Genomic DNA, 7,707 nt, shown 5'->3' on the forward strand with positions numbered 1-7,707 from the left:
AGTAAAAAGTTTGGGGGGAGTGATATCAAGGTCATTAAAAAATTACTTAGATCCACAAACACAATTATTAATACTTTTTAAGTGTTACCATTGCATGCATAACTATTGCTGGTTTGTTTCCTATAGCATCAATTTTTTTTACAGCACTCTCCAAAAGAGTCCTTCAGGCTATGTATTACTGCATTTTACAGCTTCAGAAACTGCAGCGGTAAAAAATTATACAACTTGGCTACAGTCTCACAGTAAGTAAGTCAGGGGCCAGGAAGTCAGGCAGCTACTAGAAATGACGCCACAAACGAACTTTGAACTGAAGAATACCTTCAAAATCTATTATTTAGAGTGCATCATCAACCAGAATAGGCAGAGTGTGCACTTGGTTCTATCTTGGTTTTAATTTAGAGAAAAGGAGAGTCACTTCACATACAGGAGGAGAGCACCTTTGATACAATAGCCAAATAACTGTGAGAATGTGGAAAATTTTGAACCCTTGGCACAGGGTTATGAAATGGCATAGTTTCTGTGGGAAACAACACTTTATATTATTTCAGAAATTTAACAAAAGCAAACATGAAATGACTATATGATCTAGTAAATCTGCTTCTTACTTATACTAAAGAGGATAGAAACCAGTTTGGTAGTGTACATACCTGTAATCTTAGTACTCAAGAAGTTCACTTCAAGTTCAAGGCCAGCCTGGGCTACATAGTAAGTTCTAGGCTAGTCAGGGCTACATAGTGAGATCCAGTCTAAAGTAAGTAGGGGTGGGCTGTATTTATGCACTCATGTATAACTGCTATTATTCATGACAACTACAATGTGGAAGCAATTCAACAGCCCACAAACAAATAAATAAACAAACAAAAAAATCCAGATGAAAAAGACCTCTAAATGGATCAGTGTTGGATAACGTACATAGGCTTGGGAGAGAAAAGAAAAAGAGTACAGAGAGTTATATTTAAAAACAAAACTAAGTCTTTAAAGAGACAAAGTAAGGCAGTCAGAGATTAAAAGGAGTTTAAAAAGCCACATAAAGGTGGAAAATTCACAGAGAGTCTGAATTGTGTATATTATTGTATTTTCTTTAAATTTTTTGACTGTGAAGGAGCTAAGTAATCAATGTATATACTTTAAGGTATCATGTCTTCAGAATTTGGGTCTAAGGATATGTTGCTTTGGAAAAAAAAAGTTCTTTTTTTGTTTCCACAGAGGATGAGAACCTGTGGGTTGCTTCCAGACTAATATGATTTGATGCACCAAGACCCCCTGAAGGTCACTGTGAACACTCCCCAAAAGAAAACACTTTGCCGAACAAACAGCAGGAAGCAGTTTGGAGAGAACTACACTAAATATTGTTTATAAATGCTATATAGATTTGCATTAGTATGGATCTTCCTTTATTGATACAAATTTAAGGTCAATTTTGTCATATATATATTTCTGTGCTCAATTAAGGTATTGTGATTGTGCAGCTCATTTAAAAATGTAGTGTATGGGCGGTGGTACACACCTTTAATCCCAGCACTTGAGAGGCAGAGGTAGGCCCATCTCTGTGAGTTTGAGGTCAGCCTGGTCTACAAGAGCTAGTTCCAGGACAGGCTCCAAAGCTACAGAGAAACCCTGTCTCAAAAAAACCAAAGAAAAAAGTAATGTATAATTAAGAAATATAGGTTAATAGATAGTCATCTATAATAGCCAATCTTGTAGTCATGTTAATTAGGTTTTCTAGATGTATAGAGGTGTATTTCAGATGGATAGGCATTCTTCAAACCTTTCAAAGACTACAGAATATGGTATTTAAAATGTTTAAGAACTTAGGACTTTTCATGACAGTGAGACACATCTGCTTCTGGCACACCAATCTACTTCAAGAGGATGATGGGCATTGAAGAGGCTCCTCATGAAGTTAGTTAGGCATTTGGGCAATAAACTGCTCTTGCCTGGACTACTTGATGAACTAGACATGCAGGACCTGAAGAGAAATGGTTGCTGAACTTGCCTAAAGGTGAGATGATCCTTTGGGGTTCCTGCTTCATGAAAGAGTCTGCTAGATGCTCTGCAGGACACAGAAGAAAATGACTGACAATCTGCCAATATAGGCAGAACTTTCTTTGAAATTTCCTGTTTCATGGAAAAGTCTGCTGGATACTATGGACCTGTAGGTTGAAGATAGATCGCCTAAAGGTACAAAAGAACTTTGGGTGACTGTCCAGGCAGTGAGATGTCTCTGTCAATTCCAGAATTCTGGAAGTAGCTTACAATGCACCTCCTGTTTTCTTAGGTACTATTATATCCTTCTGGAGTCTTTGATGAAGTTGAAGAATAGATATAGTTTTCTTTAGTCATGATAAAAGATAATACAAATATAAATATTGTAACTATAATTCTTACTTGATAACTGCTTTTTTATATGTAATTTTGCTATGTTAAAGTTAAAGCCTTCCTTTTTGTTTAACCAGAAAAGGTAAAATGGTGTGGGAGGTCCTTCTGTCTATGTGTTGCTCTTATTGGTTAATGAATAAGAAAACTGTCTTGGCCTATTGATAGGGCAGAACTTAGCTAGGCAGGGAAAACTAAACTGAATGCTAGGAGAAAGCAGAGTCAGAGAGAAGCCACATAGCCCCTGCCAGAGACAGATGCTGAATGGAACTTTACCCAGCAAGCCACAGTGACATGGCAATACACAGATTACTAGAAATGGGTTAAATTAATATATAAGAGTTCACCAATAATAAGCTAGAACTAATAGGCTAAGCAATTTTTGTGTGATTATTTTAGGGCTAAGCAGCCGGGAACTAGCTAGCAGCCCTATTACAACAAATTAAGACATTTAAACTTAAGATAAAGTCTTACTATACATATATCACTGAGCTGAGAGTGATTTTTGTTGAATCATATTTTTATAAATAAATATATCTGCTTTGGGCTTTCTAAATTTTATCATTTTTCTATAAGGAGCATAGTACAAGTTACACTTGTAAGATGTTTTAAACAATACAGGAGGGTAATAGAAGAAAAGTAAGGAAGAATGGAGGAGAGGGAAAGGACATCCCAACCCCTGGACAGACAGACAGAATGAGCTGGGACTTCTTTAAGAGAGCTGTCAAAACCTCATCAGTTCTGCCCACTCCTCAAATGAGATCCTGGACTCCAGTGCCCAGCCACTGAAAAAGAGTCTTACAACAAAGAGCCTGAGCAACTGGAAAAAGAGGTGATTTGCATTTTAGACCAAGTTTCACCTGTGTCTCAGTTTCTTCTTCTGGAATATTATAATATACATGTCATCTGTGTATCCTAACACATGGACAACTCATACCACAGAGCCATCAACAGTAGCAGAGGATGAAAAAAAGGTTGGTATCTCCTCCATCTTCACAGTTTGTTTAGTAAAAGTGTTTAAACTTTCATACCAGCTGTACCTTTTCCCCTTGTTTCAAAACCAACTTCTAAACTCAAGGAACAAAGATAAATGAGGGTAATGTGTTGTTTCTTTTTTTTTTAATTTGGATAAGAAACTAATTTGGCCACACTAAGCTAGTTAAAAGCAAAATAATAATAATAATAATAATAATAAACCAACAACAACAACAAAAAAACCTATGAACTACAGCCTGTGAACCAGATTTTGTAAATAAAGCATTTTTAAGGAAGCAAGGTCTTTACAGCTTAAACTAATTTTATTTACAAAAGTGAGCAAGTGAATAAACTTATAAAACATTGTTTGTCTATTGCTCTAAAGAAAGTTTCACTAGAACACAATTATACTGTTAATTTGCAAAAGGCCTATGACGGATCTTTGTATGGTGGCAAAGTGCCGTATTTCAAGCAGAAAACACATAACCACAGCTAAATATATTGACTATCCACCTCTGTGGATAGGCTTTGCAACACTTGATTGAAGTTGCACGTGGATATATATATTTTCTCTGAAGAGAAAACCGACCTATGCATTTTCCTCTGTGAACCTCCAAGATGACAAAGTGTCAGTTGTCAGCTCTTGAAAGAAGGTGGTTCCTACACTACTCACCTGCAACAGCTGGAGATCTGGCAAAGCTCCTCCCACCCCACCACCACCACCCCTTTTTTTCTAGTGATTGTTGGCAAGTTGCACAAAACCAGAACATGGTTGGCAAGTGGCAGGGGGTGGGAAACTTCATTGGTTTTCCACTGATTAATAAATGTTAAGTGGTTAACCCTGTGGAGCTGAAATGACTCATCCGCATCCTTGACTGACTACTATTGGTTTCGTTAGTTTCGCTCCCCATTTGCTGTGGTCCCCCAGGAGGCTTTTGCTGAGCAACACCTCCTAGTATGTGCCTGGGACCGCAGCACAACTCTTGATGGCCCTAAGGGCCTCTTTCTGTTTTCTTGTTTCTTTTCCTGCGGTCACAGAGATAGAACACAGGGCCTCACATGTGCTAGGCAAGCACTCTACCTCTGAGGGACACCTCAGTCCTTTGGTTTTATTTAGATGGGCTTTTACGATGCAGTCCAGATTGACTTAAATATGTAGACAGGTTGGACTTTGGCTCCAATATTCTGTCTTTCATGTAAGTGTTAGAATTATACAGGTAGGCCAGTACACTGGGGAGTGTTTCTCTCTCTACCTCCCTCCGTCCCTCCCTCCTTGCCTCCTTCCCTCCCTCCCACCCTCCCTCCCTCCTTCCCTCCCCCCTCCTCTCTCTCTCTCTCCTCTCTCTCTCTCCTCTCTCTCTCTCTCTCTCTCTCTCTCTCTCCCTCTCTCTCTCTCTCCCTCTCTCTCTCTCTCATACACACACACACACACACACACACACACACACACACACATACACACACCAGCAGCAGCAACAGCAGCAGCAGCAGCCAAATATATGCTAGTTCCTGCTTTGCTTCACACCCTGTGGTTCAACTTTGAAGCTACCAGTTGGGGTGATAACAGCAAGGAGGTGCTAAAAGACTGCCCAAGAGCAATGCTCTTCATTCAGCCTGCTGTTTCACAGACTGGGAAGATATCAGGGGCTCTCTCTCTCTCTCTCTCTCTCTCTCTCTCTCTCTCTCTCTCTGCATATTTCAAGAAGACGGAGCCTTAATGCAGGAAGAAACTAAAAGTGTTTATCTGTCAGGGAGGGCCATCATGGTGAGGAGGGCTGAAAAGCCTGGAACTCAGGAAGCAGCATGGAAGCAGATAGGCACAAGGCAATGGGAACATCCCACATCTCTTGCGTGTGCTCCAACTTGTGCTAAGTGAGAAGAGAGACCATTGTTTCTTCATGACTCTCAAGTTCAGAAGCAAGCTTCTCAGATGCAGAGAACAATATAGGAAGAAGAAAGGAAAGGGTTTTGTTGGTCCGTACTCCAATAGACCAAAAAATTCGAGAAGACTTCTCAAAGAATGTGGTGCCAGAAGCTTGATTTTGAAAACTTGAGGTCAGCCAAGCCCTGGCTTGGTCAATGATTCATCAAAGGAGTTTCCCTTTCTAGACTGCAGGATCCCAAAGTACGGAAGTGCCCCTTCCCAAGAAGAACTGGTCTTATGCAACCAAATGAAGAGGGAGCCATTAATAGCTTGATTTATTTCCTTCCCGGGGAAAGGGAAGCAAAAGTTAGTTGTTAAAGTAAAGAAACTAACCCTCTTCATTGAAAATGTAGAGAAGGTTTTTTTTTTTTTCCCTCACAATATATTTTACAGATAGTCAGGAATTATGGTACCAAGAGATTGCCCAGGGTAGAAACCTCTACTGTCTGCAACAGCTGCAGTACAATGAATATAGATGAGATTCCCAGCTTTTCTCTGGATATCAGCCTCCCTCCCTTTTCTGTCCTAGTTTCTTTTTTTCTACAGACACATCAGGTTAACTGTCCAGATAACCGCTCCATTGACAGCATATTTCCCTCAGTTTAGGCAGACTAATCACGTAGTTCTCAGCGGGTAAAAAAGAACATAGTACTGACTAAGCTACCACTCCCCAGCTAAGTTAAAAGCTCGGACCATCTGATGTTGTAGAAGGAGCAGCGGGCTGCATTCCTGCCACCCGGCTCCAGGCCATCTGGCTAGCTTATGCCCCGAAATAATAACATGGAAACTGTATTCTTTTAAACACTGCCTGGCTCAATAGTTCCAGCCTCTTAATGGCTAATTCTCACATTTTGATTAACCCATTTTTAATAATCTGTGTAGCACCACTAAGTGGTGTCTTACCGGGAAAGATTCAGCATGTCTGACCTGGCGGCTGGCTCCATCGCGTCCGACCTCACTACCTTCTTCCTCCCAACATTGTGTTCTGTCTTCCCCGCCTACTTATGTTCTAATCTATCAGGCCAAGCAGTTTTCTTTATTAATTAACCAATGAAAGCAACAGATAGATAATGACCCACCTACATCATGATGTCTTTGAATTCCTCAAGAGACTTTGAGACAAGTCTTTTACCCACATCTTCCAGATGAGAAAGCACAAATCAAGTAGGGTAGATTCAAACACCTCCTGTTGTGTACCAAAGCTCAGCTCCAGGCCAAAAAAAAAAAATGTGGAGAAATATCCTTATCATCTAGCTATTATCAGCAAACCTTGAATTCTATTGGGTGTTCCTCAGCCCCAGCTGTAGAGAATCGTGGAGAACCTTGTTTATCAGCTGTAGCTGACATCTTATTCCATGCCCCAGTGCATGACAGTGGTGGCTCACAGTTCCCAAGAATGACGATTCCACTGCCACCTCTCCAACCTCTGTCTGTGCCATTTTCTCACAAATAGGAATTTAAAGTTACAGCAGGCTCTTTATAAATGAAAATCCACACAGATTTGAAAGTTTTTTTCCCCCCTTGGGCCAAATTCACCTTCGAGTGTTTTCTTTCCTGCTAGCTAGTTCCCATTTTCTTTGACTTTAATTTTTTATTAGACAAATATTCGTCTTAGAAGGTAAAACATAGAAGCACCTCTAAACCAAAACTACAAACATGTTACAAAGATAAAATCTTTGCTCCCTCCATAGAACAATGAGTTCATCATATTGTATTTCTTCATCTTATTATTGCCTTATCTTATGTTACTAATTCTTTGAAGGTCCAATCATTGTTTTTCATATTATGATTTTAAACATAAACACTGTCTTCTAGATGACTGTTGGGATTCAATTCAATTTTTTAATTGTAACAGTGATTTTAAGATTGGGCTCTTCCTTGGTGCTTATCCTTAATTTCTACTGATCCCACTGAACTGGACTATTCTCGTGTGTCTTTACTTTTTGACAAGATGTCACAGACAAATGTTTTGAGGCTAGTCTGTAAATATATGTTGTCTCTTTTGATTACTCAGGGATACCATTCTGTGCCCTGCATGTGTGGATAGTAACTAGGATAAAAAATGGACCAGTCTTCAAACTCTATTATGTGTTTTCTATCATTGACTTTGTGCCAGGAGGAACAAGACCCCAATTAGGTTAACGTTTATCTTCACAACAGTTTATATGCCTATATAATTTCTCTGCTGACTAAAGCCTTCATTTTTCCACACAGATGTGAGACTGATTCTTGAGTTTTCCTTAACTGTGGTAAACTCTCTGGTCCCCATCCGTATCCTGTCCCTCTAGAGCAGTAACATTAAATGTGTCACATGACTCCATGTACTCAACCAATGTTTCTACAACTTCCATTATTGTCAATCCTTGTTCCTCTTCTCAGAGTTCTAGGAGAGTTCATCAAGGTATACCTTCATAGAGTACTAATGTGTCCTG

The sequence above is a fragment of the Microtus oregoni genome, unplaced genomic scaffold, assembly GCF_018167655.1.
Source record: "Microtus oregoni isolate MIOR12 unplaced genomic scaffold, Mior012 000022F_ref0000154, whole genome shotgun sequence".
NCBI lineage: Eukaryota > Metazoa > Chordata > Mammalia > Rodentia > Cricetidae > Microtus > Microtus oregoni.